Genomic DNA, 17,570 nt, shown 5'->3' on the forward strand with positions numbered 1-17,570 from the left:
GTACACACAACTTCAATTTGACTTTACAAACCTGGATTAGTTTACCTTCACATGTTTGCTGTGTAGTGAGGTGGTTACATCCCCATTTAGTGTAGAGGGAAATAAGCCTCAGAGGGATTTAATGTAGAAGTTTTTGATACTAAGGCCCTGATCTGTTCAGTGCACGTGGTATTAAGAAACACGGTGCAGCTCTGATGCTTGTCCCCGCTGATTTCAGCTGCAGCTATGATCGGTCAGGGATCCTGCTCCCATCTAGCATCCATGGGTAAGAAACTGGCTTTACGGACCTTGCTCAGTCCTAGTGGAAATGCTGTTGTAGAAGCAAAGACAGAAACAGTTTCCAAGATGGCATTGAAAGATCTTTGCTATTAAACTTTTTTTTTTTTTTCTCTTCTTAAAGACCTCTGGAAGTATTAGTAAACATTTTCCCAGTTTGATTGTAGACATGACTAGACCAGACTTTATTCAGTTTGGCAAATCAGTTAAATTACTTTTCCATCACACAGCCTCTTATTTGACTTAACAATTAATCATATCAATGCAGAGATTACACGTCAAAATGTTATTGCTGAAGCTGGCAAAAAAGCTCAGTTTGGCTTTGGCTCCGAGGCTGGCATTTTAAAGAGAACAGACTCCTTTTACCATGCCAGCTTGAACAAACCCAACACCACTGCCAGAGGCAAACAGCTACTACATCCTATTCTTTACCTTACCCTCCCCTCTGAACATCTGCTTTTCCTTCGTGGTTTGTCCCAGTTGTCCTTCTTTACCTTCTATCTTTATAAAAAAAGTAAAACTAACCTAAACTTGAAAATTCCTGTGGCATTCTTGTCCCAGTCTGTATTTTTTTCCCATAACCATTTTCTGCTTTTTGTTCCATTGGCATTTCAGATTGAAGGCTCCTTTTAATCTGCTGAACCAATGCCAGGAAGGAAAGTCACTAGAATACAGGACAGAGAAAATCTCAGCTTAAATGACCATCTCCTGCTCTTGTATAGCCTTTTCCAGGAATGCCCAATTTCATTTGTCTAGGTTAGGACTGAAGCGAGCTGGCCCCGTTGCCCTTTGAGGCTGCTCCTTGCAACCTGCAACTTTTCTGTGCACAAAGAAAATGAAGAAAAGGAAGAATCCGAGGACATTTAGTGGTGTGACTCTCAGACCTAAAACTTGGCTAAATGGCAGATGTTTTTTTTTTCAATAGGGGCAGGAAAAGGTGTTTTTTTAACACACAACTCGTATTGTCTGCCAAACACTAAAAGATTCACGAAAAGTTGCAGTGGTTAGTGTTTTCCACTTTCATCCCTTTCATCATCATCCTCCCTTCTCCCAGCCAAACTGGGCATTCATTTCTTCCTGGCTTTCTTTGCAGTCCCAGCAACCAGCAAGAGGAGCCAAGCTGAAATGAAAGCATCAAGTCAAAAGTAAGGGCAGGTGCCTACATGTACGTCAGCGGGGGCTCTCACCCCACATCCCCTGCACAAGGTCAGGTCCTCTCAGCTGTGTCCATTTGGGACACTGTGGAGACATGGATTTTTTTGTTATTTCCCAGATCATTGTTATTCTCAGCCCACACAATTCATCCTCTGAACATTGAGATGCTTATTTTCGATAATGAATATTTCAGCTACTGAGATAAACAGCTCTCATTTTACAGAATTATATATAGAGCTTGGTTGCACACGCTTCACTTTCAGGTGCTTGCCAAGCACAAGGATGGCTGAACTTTACAGTTCAGAAGCCACAAATCAGGCCCTGAAAGTTGGGAAATTGCCTTTAAAATAATAGAATCTCAAAGAATAATCAGTGTTGGTTATTACTTTGTTGCCTTGTTTCTAAGCCCTTGGGGATTGTATTTTCCCTTTGCAAATCCACAAGGACAGAAACTTTCACGTTTTTTAATGGAAGAAGAGATGGGATAAGCACAGAGTAAAAAGCGAAGAGACCATGAGAGTTAACAAGACTGACAATGGCAGGCATGCTCTCGCACGTACAGTGGGAGCTGAGACTTGATCCCAGCCTTTGTGGTTTGCACAATGCCTTGAGAATTCATGTTGGTCTCTACAGCAAGCACAATTCAGCATCAGCAACCATCTGCAACAGGAAGTGTTGAAAATTGGCCCCAAAATTTCTTAGGCTGTCTTGGTATGCCACAGAAGTATTTTTATATACTAGCATCATATTAAAGATTTTTTTTTGTCTTTCTACTGTAGGAAATGCTTAGAGGTAGAAGGGAAATGTAACTGTACGGCAGGGTGCCTTGTTCTATTCTCTACTTACACATCGCTGGCCACAGTGGGGTGCCTATCTGTATTAGGACCTCCCAGGCTTCTCAGTGACACTTTAAAGCCTGGTGGGGGAGAGTGTATAGTGAAATACCTAATAAAGTGTAGATTCCCCAGGTAGCTGCGTCTCTGCTGGTGTTCTGTGCACAGAGCAGTGGTCATTCCTGTGCTTGAGAGGGTAGACCAGTCCTGCACTGATAGAGCTACAGCAGTCAACAACTTTTGTGAATAACCTATCCTTTCCCCCACTAAAATATATCCTCCAGCTTTTCTCTTTGGTGTTTGTTGTTCCTAAGCCCTTCATGTGTTTGTAGGTGAAATACTTTGGGGCTGGAAAGGAGTTGGAATAGCACTAAAATTTTGTGTCTGAGAGAAGCAATGTGTTCTCCATGGTGTGCTGGGTACAGAAACTCTTCTGTGGAAAAGAAAGGAAGGAGAGGGACAAGAAGGAGGGGGGCTTATAATTTTGGGAAGAGGACTTTCTGACAACCAAGGCAGAAAACGGTTGGGAGGGAAGGAAGGAAAGGAGTAGGGCTGGACATGGAAAATGGAAATGTTCCAGTAGCAGGAGTGGCAAGGGTTGCCTTGAAGTCAGTGCAGGACCACTAAAGTCTAATCCCAGTTCTTACATTTGGCCTGAGTGACTTTGAGGAGCTCATGCTCATTTCTGTGTTTCTTCATCTGTGAACAGGTGAATAACAGAGAATTAGTCTTCAAGTTTATGAAAAGCATTAGCACTGCTTCATAAAGGTGCCTCTGCCTGGCTTGTGTCATCAAAAATGTCACTCTAAAAGCCACTTGGAAGCTGACATTGTTGCCTGCAGAGTTTTCCTTTGTTCTTGGTGTATCATCGACTCTCATCGGCTCAATTCTGTCCCATGTTGTCGTGCAATGAAAAAGCCCGAGCTGCCCTTTACTGAAAGGGATATAACCAGTTGCCTGTTCCCGTACAGACTGCATGTGATCATTTGAAGCACCCTCTGGAAATTCTCTTTTAAAAATAACAATAAGCCATACTTTTTTTCTTCTTTATTGTACAAGCACGGCACAAATCTGTAAAACTCTTGGAAGTGTTGCATAGGTCAGCCTATTCTTTATGCTCGGTGGAAAAGCAGCACTTCAATGTTACTCATTTTTATTGTACTCAAACTGGTTCTATGTACTTGACATACATAAACGATTATGATCCTTTCCTGAGAAGCTGCATGGACAATGTACAAAGTACAGTAAGCGAGCAGCATGCAAATACATAACTACTTGTATTGTTTTGCTTTCCTTTTAGGTTACTTGTTTTATAAACAGGATGGTATTATAAGAGTGTGTTTAATAAATACCTTGGGTTGAGCCATGCTTAAATGTCCTTTCATTTTATTTAAAAAGCAAGCAAGCAAGGGGAGGGGGGAGGGGGGGAAGCAAGCAGGTCTGCAGGGAAGCTGAGGGACTTGGATGTGGAAGAGATCTGGCATGTCATTATGTCAAGGTTTCTAGTATTACCTAGAACTTTTTTGCAGCTCAGGGGAATAAACTTTCCAACTGGATAAATACTAACCTTGAAAAGGCACTAGACAAAACAAACAAAGTATAAGATATGAAATGAGATCAGCAAAATAACCCCTGGCTTTCAAGTCCAACAGTGTAATGATAATATAAGCATTGTCAACAGTCAAGCTCAGTTACAACTTGGAAACGCTTAAAATATGTATACTGAAAAGTACAAACCCGAAGACCTGAATGTGCGCAAGTCAGAGGGCTCAGCTGCAAGATTAAGCATCTGGGATAAAAAGGGTGCTAGCAAGAACTGGAATATAGCTATTTTCTCTATGGCACCAGGCATTTAAAGAATGGCTAATGTACCGGTATTTAAGAAGGCAGCAATAGATTTGGAGGGCCTTTTAGTCTCCCTTCTTTTTGTGTAAGTCTTTACACCTGGTTTTTAAGGTAAGGATAATTCCTAAAAAATGGAGGCAAATGTAAAGAGATTGAAGCACATCTCAAAGGGCAGCATATGTCCACCTGATATCTGCCTTTCATTTCAAGACTAAGGAAAAACTGGAGTTAAAATCCTCTGAACTTCAGTAAAGCATCCAGAAGTCTGACAGATGGGAAATGATAATAAATTAAGGAAGACTGGTATTAGTAGGGGAAATTGTAAGATGAGTGAAGAGTTATGACATCAGGCAATATTGAAGAGGAGGCTGGGGGAGTAGTATTATCAGAGCTTCTCTGGAATATTCTGAGGTGAAGAGGTGACCTATGGATATTATTTGGTCATGCGGTGCTGTAAACCTCTCCGTGTTGTAGCCATGGAAAATGCAAGCCTACATCCAGAGAGGTGTTTTCCACAAAGATGGAGAATTCACACCATTAGTATTAGCTCAGGAGAGATCTCATGTGGATCACTATGTCATTTCGGCCATCCCTGTTCAAGAAAGATTGAGAAGGACACTTACTCAAGGAAGAGCTAGCAAGGTGATGATGAGAATGGGGACTCTGTCTGGGGAGAGGACATGCAAAGAGCTTTTTTCTGTTTTCTGTAAGTGTGTATTTGGTACATGAGGGAGGGGAAAGGTGGAGCACTATTTAGCCCAAAGATAGCTTGGAAACATGGCAGATACTTACCAGCTCTTTAAAGGAATCTGGGCTGGGAAGAGTCTTTTGGTCAAAAAAGTGAAAAATCTACATTCTTTATCACCTGTTGACAGAGATTACGTGATGTCACTGTGTGTGCAGAGAGGGCATGGACTTGGTATTTCTGAAGGTCCCTTCTTCTGCGCCCCTTCCCCACACAGCCCTCCACAATCGCTGCTGAGTCAGTGCTCTGTGAGGAAGAGGGGAAGGAATGTTTTTCATTAATTTGGTGGTGATGTGACATACTGTTATGCTTCAGCAGAGAATAAATAGAAGAAATTCCCCTTTTGCAGAATGGCACGCTTGGGTCTCACCCTCCTAATTTTTTTGCAGTCCTCAGTCCTCTGAACACCGCTTGTGGGAAACGGCGGTAAGTCTCATACCCTGTCCTCTGCCGAGGGTTGCACAAGGCATTTTTTGGCATTTCAAAACTCATCACAGTTCTGGATATGTGCATCTACTTCTTCTTTGGGAAGAAATACAGACCTTCTGGGTTGAAAGCAAAAACCAACCTGGGGCAATGAATGCTGGGGGGGTCATTCAGAAGCAAGAGTCCTCGCATATGCGTATGCTGGAAATAATCAGTTTATTACTAGCTGATGAGCTAATTCAGGCTGTGACCGCCTTGTCTCTTTCTGGACTGGGCTGCCATTTCTGCTCTGGACCACCAGATGCCAGACTTTTACTGCAAAACTCTACCTGTACAATGGCATGAAATGTTTATGCGCTTACATTTTCATGAATCCCTTCAGTTTTGTTTTCTGCGAAAGGCTTGTAAGCCTTCTAAGCATAGTGCTTCGTGCTTGTTTCCAAGCATGTACTCTAACTCCTTAAGATCATTTGTAAACTAATTGTAGGAGGTTACCGAGAAACAGCCTCTTTCTAAACTACAGGCTTCCCTGACAAGCCAGTGCCTTGAAGCTCTACCTCAAAATCCTAATGAAAACTGGGCAGTTCGAAAAAGCCCTGCTGAAATGCACAAAAGATATACGATAACACTTGGTAGAGAGCAGCAGCAAAATGTTTATATTGAATAGCTCAAAATTATGCAATCAAATGCAATCCAAAAATTGCATTTGACAACTGTCTTAGGTAAACAGCAAAATAATTACAGTTTCTCTTATCTGCAGAAATGTTCTTAAGAGAAATGCTTATTCTCATGTTTTTTCAATAATTAGAGATGTAACTGTTTCATAGTTTTCCTTTCTAATATACACATATTTTATCTAAATTTAACTCTTTACAAATGTACCTATTTGTTTGATGCATTCTAAAATTTGGTTATTGCAAAATCATGCAATTACCTTTTCCCTATATAGAATTATTAATGTTCACATTCCTACTGCAGTATGTATTATTTTAACAAAGTGTGCATTGTTTTATAAAATTTAGAAATATTGAATTAATTTGTAATGAATTGACTGTTTAGTGCAGAATGAAAATATTGAACTATGAATCATCCATATTGGGCCAAAGAGACAGTGCATTGTGCCATGAAGAAGAAGAAACACGTACATGCACAAACACAAATAAAAGAAATACGATTTTGCTTCAAATAAAGCAATGGGAATGCAGCAGTTTAGATAAACAGGAACATTATTTTGTTACAAGCAACAGAAACATTATTTTTTTTTCAGTTTAGTTGCTTTGCATTATTTTAGGGGAGTATGAAATTGTAAAGTGTAGCATTATTGTATACATATTTTTTATTCCCTCATCCCAGTGTATATAAAGCATCTCTTGATCAATGTGATATCAATTGTTTCAAAAGCAAACCTTCCAGGTAAAAAAGGTATAAATATATTAGAAATAAATATATTGTCCTGTACATTCTATCCCTATAGAAAAGCAAAGAGTATGCAAATATCATAAGACATTAATAAAAAATTCTGACAGTTAAAGCAAAGGCTTTCATTAATAATTAAAATACAAATTATGACAGAACACAATGCTTTATTCTATCATGAAATTATGTTGGTCTACAATTATGATAACACCAGTTCTCAGTTTTGCATTATTTTGTGGAAATTAAACAGAAAAAGGCAAAGCAATATTGATCGGGTACTGGCAAAGAAAGCAAAGTGATATGAAATATTTACCATAAAGGCTTCTCCAAAAATATATGCACGATTGACATATAATCAAATTAAAAATATTTCCATTTTCACAGCTCAACTACAATTAGAACTTTCAATTAAATTTCTCTTTTAGTGTAAAAATATGAAACACAAGAAAATATAGTGTATACCAACGTAGTCTAGAGGCTTTTGTATATCATCTCTCACTGCAGAATCAGGATTTATTTGAACTTGACTGAATCGCCCATGGATAGCAGAAATCACTATTTGTTCTTGATTCAAGAAGAGTCTTTTTCTTGACATGAAAATGTCAAAAAGTTTCATAATGATAGTTTATGATGTCATTATAATTCCTCTCCATTCTTTAAAAACAGAGCATTAAGTCATTCCATTACACTGCCTTTCTCTTAATCTTTCCCTTTTTCTAAAAAATTGACATATTTATCATTGATTTTTCCAGCAGATGTTGTACTGGATGCCCTTTTTTAAAAAGTACCTCAGTTAATCTGACCTCTCTTAATGATTACTCACATATTCTTTAGTAAGTGAATAAAACTTTTCTTTCACAGACAGTAGGTACTTAATCCTCATTATTGAGAATATGCTGAAACCTTGAATACTTGTCAAAGATTCATTTTATAATCCTGAGGTTGGTTTGCCGGTTTGCCGTCAGTGATTTACACAGGGGCTGTGCTTGCAATAATTGATTCATTCCATACTTAAAGTCTACTGCTGTCATTAAAATGACAGTACACTTGCTGTTGCAATTTAGATTTACTTCGAAAAAAAGGCTTAATTCTGCCCTGGAAAGATGTAGTATTGAAAAAGAAGAAATCATTTTGTGTGTCAAAATAAAATGACAATAACTTAATTTTTATTCTCAAATTATTAAACTGGAAACATATTTAAAACACGAGCTAGCTTTTGTGGGGTTTGATGGAAGTTTAACCTGCAGTCGCACGAACAATGTGTTCACATCTTTTTGTTGCTCTGTCTTGGTTCAAAGAGCATTTTTTTCAAGCACTTTAAAAACCTGTCTTTGAAAACTGAGTTTTAAGGTGTAGCTCCTATGGTTAATTGCAATGCCCATCGATGGTAAGCTTTTATAATGCAGCAGATTGTCATTTGGGGCTGTCGGTGACAATGCTACACATAGAAGCTTATGTACATTTACAGTTACTCCAGATAAAGCTATGCAGGCTGCGTTCTCCCAGTACGTATTGTCTTCCCTGAAATGCAGAATCAAATGCAAAGAGTTTAACCGATTCCTCACACTGACAATGTGACATGCAGCTTTCATTTTCTTGAGTGTGTTTGACGAGGGGATTAACTAAGTGCTAAGGTGTAGCAGATCCCTCTAAAGGACATGGTAGTGTTTTCCCTTGTAGGTCCTAGTTTTGCGATGCTGTTGAGGAAAGAGTGCCCCATGAATGCGCTAATTATTGCCCAGCAAACCACAGTAAGTTAAAATTTCTATTTAATAGGGAAAAAAAGTAAAAGGTTATAATTGAAAAAAAGGTTTTGTACAGCTCTTCCAGTAATATCATGTCATGTTAATTTTAATGAAGCTTCATTAAAGTTCTCAGATAAGTAAGAAAGATAATTGTCGTTCATTAACATTGTGGTTCTACCCGCAGCTGAAAAACATGCTGTAAAATGTTAAGAAGAAGAAAGATTCAAGTATGACTGAGATGGAAGGAGGCAGTGTGAAAGAATTAATTAAGCCACAAAACCTGCATCATTGATAGTTTAGTAAACTATCAGGAGACAAGAAAAAATTAGGTTACAGTGAAATAGTATCCTTTCCAACCTTGATGTGCCTAAGTAGTAGACCACATGCAAAAGCAGGAGGTCACTCAGGACTGAATTCTGACCATAACAGCAGCTCACACTCCTCCCACCGAGGTCTCTGTGTCTTCTGTACTTATTCAAGGACAGAACAGGGTCTTCATCATTTAGGACATCTTTTGCACAGTGCCGTTAAAGAGAATAATTTGGCCCTGACTGTAAGATCATTCTTGATCTGGGAGGGCTAAATTTAGCTCTGAATGTGCCATAATGTAGTTTGCTGCTGCGATAAAATTTGCCTTGTTTCCACTACTGTCAAATCAGGCATGTGACGGAAAAACCTCAACTGTCTCAGTGTTTTCACAAAGATTATCTGGAGTTCGGGTATGCCATTGCTCTAACAGTCGATATACTAATAGTACTGATGTTATAGGAAGAAATCAACTGATCATTTTGTTGTTCTGAAGGCATACTGCTTTTTGCCTGTTTATGTGACCCGAATTGTACAATTCATTATGCTTTCACCTTAATGACTGGAGTTCTGTACATATATATGGGGAGCAATTTTAAATAACTGATTTGTTTTCCTGTGCCTAACTCGGTAATCCACAAGATTTCTTATTAAAGGGAAATACAGAAGTCTAGTTGAATTGCTATTGGATAAAAAATAGTTGGGACAAATTTTAGCTGCAATTGCATCTCTGAACACTCTCATGAAGAGGAGTCTATACTATAAATAATCACTACTGTTGGGGCTGCAGGGAGAGTGCTCAACCACTGCAAAGCTTTATCATTCTTCACTTAAATCTTTTATAACTAGACATTTCACCACGATATCAGATATTTCTTCTAAAATAAAAAAAAAATCTCTAACTAAAACACCTGGGTTTGGTGGTGTTAGAAGCTTCTGGGGATTCACCTGAATATTTATCTTTGAATAGATTCTTTCTGAAACAGAGAGAAAAAGTTGCAAGTAGCACATCCCATTAGTGGCAGAACTAAAAGACCCCACCTAATGGGGCAAATCGATTTATTGAAGGGACTGGTAATCAAGAAAAATAAGTGTTTTGACAGAATGTTCCACAAGTCATTGAATTTCATTTAAGGAATCTTCTAAAGAAATTTGCTAATTTGGAACAAACACTGTCTCCGACAGATCTCTTCTTAATTCAGTGAAAACACCAAAATATTTATTTTGCTTAAAATTTAAGCATCCTATTGGCCAAAATTGAAATTACTTTGTGCTCATATAGATTTAAAGCAAATGGTCTTAAAGTATGCCAAAAAAAAAAAAAAAGACAGCCACAAATGAACCAATTATAATTACTCTTTGCATATTTGCATTAAATCCATAAACAGAAAATAATGTTGTTGTTTCATTCTCTAAGAAATGCTTAGTTAACTTGCAGTTAAAAATAATAATAATAATCCACTGCTTTTTCATTGAAACCTTTTGCTTTCTCGTCCACAGAAATATCAGTAGGAAACCTGTGCTGCAGCGTTGCAAGCAGCATTAGAAGCATACTCTACCCATTGTCTTTAAAAAAATGTTGCAAGGAAGGTTTGGTTTGGTTTGGTTGTTTACTAGCAGCTGAAACAGTCTTTGCTGTGCATAACAGCCGAGTTCTGCGTTTTATTTTAAGGGGATTGCGTGTCTTTTGAAAATGTATTATTTTGTGCTTGAAGTACATTCAAAACTCCACGTGTGTGCACACGTGCAGGGGGCTACCGTGGTACTAGTTTGTGTTTCTGCAACTATTGTTTGGAGGAGCTGGGTTGTTCCTCGTGCTCCACGGGGTGGCTTGATGAGTGAAACATTTCTGATGGGAGATGGTAGGAGAGGGACTCTGCTACTGGCAAATAGTCAGTCTCCACATTCCAAAAGTTAGAAAATTATTGCTGTAGGAGCAAAGATGCTACGTAGTAGGATGTGATACAGGATATGCTGTATTGGTCGTACATCACAAAGCAGCTGAACTAATCGGCACATAAGGAAAATGGCACTCTAATTTTCTGTTGAAAATCCAGACACCATTCTCACCTTGCACTTCACTGTGCTGGTGCTGCTCTACAAAGGAGAAGAAAACTGATTAGCAAATTGTTAATCCAATAATTGTAACAAATAATTAGCTTTGTAATAATTAGACAGAGAAGCATGATAGAATAAGAATTACATCAAACATGAACTCTCTCTCTCTTCTCCCTCCTCCCTCCCCATGATGTTCACAACTGGGTATTTGGGTAAAAATAGCTTTCAGAGATGCCAGACAATGTTTCTTCTTTTTGTATGAAAACATTAAAAATAAATAAATTGTAAACCTAATGTGGTTGTGAACTGAACACTCGATAAAAATAGCAAGGCCAAGATGGTTTTTTTGACCTCCCTTTCTTCTCATTATCCCTTCCTCAGGACATTCACTCCTTGTAGTGACACTGTAATTTCTCTTTTATTATAAATTGTTAATATAAAAATTCTGTGGCTTCAGGTATGAAAATACTATTCATGTCAGAAATAGAATCAGATTGACATGCCAGAAGAAAACACTTTCAAAATTGGTGAATCTTCATCTCTAGGAAGGATTCCCTGCCGGTTAGACCATTTTCTCACCTTAATATATTTCTTAGGTGTTTATTGCCTACAGTGTCTACTGTTGCACTTTTAAGGTTTATGATGAATGTTGCTGAGAAACTAATTTTACATTTCAAATATTATGTGGACATTTGTACTTTTATTGGAGCCACATAATATGACTCAGAGCTAAGAAGAGTGCGAAATGTTTGAAGCAGAAATAAACTGAAGATGGCTTATCTGACCAAGGGGGACAGAGGCCCCTGGCACAGAAGCTGTCTTACAAACCCCTGGCTGGATGAGCAACACTGGTGATGCCTCAGGTACCTACAGACATGCCCGCAGCGCAAGATCGAAAGGATGGTATTGCCTCAGTTGGGGCCCAGTTCTTGCATTTGAGGCTCGGAGGACTGAGAGCTCTTGCTCTGTAAAATCTCCTTCCCCCCTTTGTCCATAACCCCCGCTCCTGCCAAGTGCGGGCACAGCCACGCCGGGGCAGACCCCGCGCCAGCAGGCTGTGCCTGGGGGAGAGCCGCTGGCAGGTCCCCACCTTCGTCACCTCCAAAAGAAGCCACTTCGGAGTCTCCCCCTCATTTGCATGGGGAGATTTAATTTCCATCCCTTAAATATGACGAATTGCTGAGATTTCCTTCAGTTAATGCTTTTAACAACTCCCAATAAACTTCATTAATCAGGCCAGCTCTAGGCCCAATGTGCAGCCTGGAAGCAGCTAATTTGCCTGATGAGCCCACGACTTTAGTGAATAAACAGGTGGATAAGCCGGGGGTTTTATGGCCTTAATTACACTCTAATCAGTTCAGCACTTGGCGGGCAAAAGGGAAGAGGGAAAAAAGAGGTGGCGGCAGCAAGAGCATCAGCAGCCGCCGCTTTCAGCCCTTCCCTTCCCGCATCAGCGCTGCTCTCCAGCTTCACCTTCTCCCCTCCTGCCCTCCCGGCAAGAGCTGGCCTCTCCCCTCCTTCCTCCACTCTCATCTCTCCCCCTTTTCTCCCCTCTTTCCAACCCTCCTGTTCCCTTCCCCCTAAAATCAACATCTGAGGGAGAGAGAGGTCGTTTTGTTCTTTCCTGCTACTTGCTGCCTCTGCTTTTCCTCTTTCTTTTCTATTTTCCCCCCTACCATACCTCATTCCCTCTCTCCCCTCTCCCCTGCCTCTGGGCCCTGCCTCCCCCCACCGCCCCATCCCTCTCTCCCCTGCTACATATTCTCCCTGTCACAGTCAGGCCGCCTGACAAATCACTTCAAGGGCAGCCTAACTTTGAAGGACAAGACAAAGCTTTAGCATATGGTCCAATCCCCAGATGTTTGCCTCTCTCTCCTGCTCTCTCTCCCTCCCCTCTAAGAAGGGCTACTTGGGAAGCCCGGTTGTGGTGGTTGTTTTGTGGGTTTTTTTGTGTTTTTTTTTAAATCCTCCCCCCCCCCCCCCCCCTCAGGTTTTGGTGGGGGTCTCTTAACTAGCAGTGAGGGCTGCTTCTCCCTTTACAGCCTCCCCGCCGAGGAAGCACGGGGGAGCATCGGCGCTTTCTCGGAAACTTAATGGTGTTTGCCTTAGCGGGGGCTGCCCGGCACGGGTGGGGGGCCGGGGGCAGCCCCGCGGGGGTGCGAGGGGCCGGGGGCAGCCCCGGCGCCGTGAGGTATAAGGGGGCAGGTGACGGCGGCGCTGCACCCCGGCGGGCAGCGGCAGGGCCGCTCTCGGACCCGCCCCGGGCAGGGAGACCCTGCTGCCGGGCAGCTCAGAGCGCCTCACGGCAGCGGCGGGAGGGGGTCTGCGAGCCCCCAGCCCCAGAGCGGGGCCCGCCGAGCACGGGGGCGGCGGGGCGGCTCGGGGCAGCAGCAGGCACCCCCCCCGCCGTGCCGCCCCCCCAGCCTTGCCCCTGAGGCCGCGGTGCGGGCCGAGGGCCCAGCCGCAGCGCCTCACCGCGCACCTAGGGCGGCGGCGGAGTGCGGGCACCGCTCCCCGCCGCGAGTTTTGTCCTTCCCCGTGTTCCGGCCCGCAGCAACACCGGAGCGTCTGCGCCCGCAGCCACGGAACAGACTTAAAACCCACCCAAACACACCCAGCCCCGGTAAACCCTGCTCCAGAGGCGACGGCGGCCCCTGCCCGGCAGTGGGGAAACCCAGCTCAAAATCCCAGGCACAGCTGCTGCTGCTGGCAAACGAGCCCCTTGTCAGCGGCTGCTAACACTGGGCACAGAACTTCGGAGCAAATACGTTTTTCCTTCCCAAAAAAACTTATCGGGAAAAGGACTGGTTTGAGCATTTTATCTCGGCTGTCAAAGACACGTTAAGAGAATAAAAGATTGCATTCTCCAGTACCCCCTTCTTAATACAGTTTTTCATCCTGTACGTGTAACAATATCGAGACTTAAAAAAATGAACTGTCACAAAGGGAAAATGGATTTCATCTTTGTCTGTCTCTTTTCTGAGGGATTAAAACATTCCTATTATTTTGGAGGCCGACATGATTTTCACTTTAAATTTGCATGGGTGTTTTTGTGATGTCTCCTATATATTATGTTTTTAACTGTGCTAATTAACGCTTTTCCAGAGCTTTATAATAGATACCTGCAGCGTATGATTCAATTCCGTTTTTGAAAAACCCTTGGCTTACATGACTAGTGTACACTGGTGCATATTTTTATAAAATCAAACATGGTGCATTCTTTGCAGATTAATTCAGCAAGCTTTTCCTTTAGACAAGGCGACATTTCTTGCTTACATTGAAGTGGAGAATTAATTTAATGCATCTTTTAACTGCAGTTAAAGCTTTTCTGACCAAAAATAATTACAAGGGGGTGACTCTTTCTTAAAATGATCAGTGTAAAAGATATCTTTGAAGAAAGTTTTACAATGACCTGTCTTTCCATTTTCAGTGGTTTATGGCTCTAAGAATTTTGCGTGTACTTAGTGCTAGCTTTTTTTGTGTCTTGCTGTCACGATAGAGTGAAATCCTGACACTTATTCTTAGGTGTAACAGAGAAGAAATGGATGGCAAAAAATTGGAGTTTTTACTTACTGTACCCAGATTAAATTGCCTGCCCCTTAATACAATTCCACCTTGTGTGGTTACATTGCCTTGATGGAATTTGGGATTGTACTGTCCTGCAGTTCATTTCCAGATCCATGTATTGCATTATTGTCCACTAATCAAAGCAAATTAAGGTGTTTTTTAAAACGCCGGAGAATCTTTTTTTTCCCCCGCAAGTTCTGCAAATTCTCAAAGTGGCCCTGGAGAAATACAAATGCACAAAGCGACAGGCGAAGCCGGGCCTGTGTTCAGCACTCCATCATTCCTTGTCACAGGTGCAGCCACTATGCATTATCCTGCCGTGATTGATAGAGTGGGTTTGTGCAGACTGGGGGAGCTGGGCACGGCTCAGATGGGGCCCTGTCGTTCTGGCTCCATTTCATACTACCTGTAGGGAAAAGGAAAACTTTGCTGGGATTGGTGGTTCAGTGCTGGTCAGAATTTTTCCTTCTCTGCCCATAACGTAAAGGTCATATTCTCTAAAAGTTAAATGTAGCTTCTAGCTTTACATGATAACGATCCAAGAACGCAAAGCAAAGGAAAGAAGGACAGACCCTGCTTACGTGAATAACAGCACAGTACGAAAATGACTTTCAGGTTATCGTGTTTGTTTCTTTGTTTTACTTGAGAACATCTTTAGTGGATAGGGTACTCAAAGACTTTCCCTTATCTTGCGACCCATTTCTTCACCAGGAGGAGCTGACAGAAGGCCCCCACTTTCAGTGCAGCACTGCCCTTTTCAGATTAATTTGGTGTCAGTGTTACTGGTCAGAAAAATAGAATAAAATATACATAATGTAGATTGTTATACGTGAAACCAAAACATTATAAAATTCTATTCCCAGTGTATAACAGGTGACCAGAAAGTCTACCTAAAGGAGCTATTATTGCTGTAGGATATAATGTAATAATTTATGCAGTTAGAATCTTTGACACATTTTTGTTCAGCTGGGGAGAAGAGTTTAGGTTTCTTTGCCTATGATCATTCAAGATCTTGACTAATTGATGTAAGATCAAAGATGACAACAATCTCACCAGTGTTATGTAAAACTATAATATCCTCCAGTTCCTTCATTTCTTCCTGAAATGGCCAAAGGCAAAATAATCTGCATAAAGGGTCTCCAGTTTTAAAATGTAAAATTTCTTTCATTGGGACTTTTATGCAATCCCCAAAGGTTTCTACAGATGTTTACAAACTTAATCAAAATAGGCATATAAATATTATTGCAAGTGATTCTGGGGGAAAACAGAGCTTTGTTTGGTTTTAAAGTATTAACAAATTACAATAATAATGGAATGACATTTTTAAAATGTGATTTTTGAATTCACATTTGTATTTATAGTAATTATTTGCTGGAAGAGGCTGCTCTCAGATACTAATTGATGAATCCTAATTTATCATCCTGTAAACTCTCCCCCTCCCCCATTTCATTTCTGTGGGCAAAACTGCCTTGAAATAGGAAAGCAAGGATGCTGTGTATTTTACATCAATAAAAAAATATGGTGAAAATGGCTTTCTGCTACAAATTCGTTTTAAAAATAGTCTTGGTGTATTTTTCTTGTTTGTTTGGTGGTTTTTTTTTAAATACTGATAACGATCAAGAGCGTTAAATGAATCAGCACTCATTTTTAGACTATTCTGTGCTACAGTTGGTGCATTTAAATAATTTTCAGGGAGTTTTAGAGACTGTGCCACACCAGCATGTACCCATTTTCATGCCCTTGTAATTTTGGAAAGATCACTTCCCTTTCATGAGTATTTTAGGTAGGAAAGGAGTATTTTCTGTGTTGTATCTGAGGACTTTTCCATGGGGAAGAAAAGCATCAACCCACTTGTCCATATATTAGTGTATGTATTTGCGAACAGGCACCAATTCATGTATAACACGTGCTTGTACAAATGAGTTTTGCTATTTATTTTTTAAAATATGATGTTAAGATAGAAAGATCATTCAAAACTTCATTTCTTTCCCTGCCCCTTGTCTAGCATTTTGGAATACTGTTCCCCTTAAACAGTTACTTCAGATGGGATACTTAACTGTGGTTTACACCCTGCTTTTGCAAGTGTGCTATACCTAAACATGTAAAAATGTGAAGCAGCTACTTAAAAAATGCTTACCACTGTAGGATAATTAACATCACCCTGGAGTAGTACATCACAGCTAATTCAGTGAGCCCTGCTTTACAGCTGCCACCAAGCAACAAGCAGTAGTTATAAAATGCTCACGTATCAGGATATTCCTTTAACACCTCATTTATTATTGTAACATGAAAAATGTCCCCTATCATTTATTATGATATCACTGCATTAAGGGTCTTAGTCACAAAGAAATGATTTGTATATGTGCACATATAAATGTTCAGTTTTCTTGTAAAACAGAGAGAATTTCTCTAAGGAATTATCTTTGATGCAAATGAAATGGATGTTTATTGAAAGGAGGTTGTCTGAAGTTGAAGAAAGAGAGTTGTATGCATAGGTAAAAGATAAGGGGGTAGCCTGTGGTTTTCTTTGTGTTTAATACTTATTTTCTGTGAACAAGCAGAAGCAAAAACCAGCTATAAACCAAGATGAGAAACACAGGCAAAAACCAGCTATAAACCGAGATGAGAAACAGACACACACACACACAGGCACACACATGAGTGTAGGTTGACAGTCCATTGCCTTTATAAACATATGATAGACCCAGAGGCAAATCCAAAGCTGCCAACACAACTACTAAATGAGTCTGCCAAAGAGCCAGATGCTGCAGCTGGAAAAGCATTTTCATTGTCTTAGCAGCTGCATACTGCGACTGCTGTCCCAAAAGGAGGGGAAGGAACCGGGTGTACGGTTATCAATTAAGTGGTACCCAGTTATGCTTCTGTGTATGTATGCTTGTGGGTGCGTATGTGTGTGATTATGACAGCAGCTATGTTTGCTAGTGAGTGAAATATTTTATTTTTTATTTTCTAGTGGCTTCTTAAAGGCCAATCATAGAATTGTTTGGTGGTTCATATTTTAAAAACACTGAAGATGGCTAGTTCTGATTTTCTGTTTTTTACAGTTGTTGGCTGAGAGAGGAAGGACCAACAGTCACTTGAGTGCTTTTTGGGATCCACACAAAGATGTGGCCATCCCTCTCACATCCCCCACCCCCTATGCTGTGCATATGGGATTTTGATTCAGGAAAATGAATC

Source organism: Falco biarmicus, chromosome 12 (assembly GCF_023638135.1).
Source record: "Falco biarmicus isolate bFalBia1 chromosome 12, bFalBia1.pri, whole genome shotgun sequence".
Taxonomy (NCBI): Eukaryota; Metazoa; Chordata; class Aves; order Falconiformes; family Falconidae; genus Falco; species Falco biarmicus.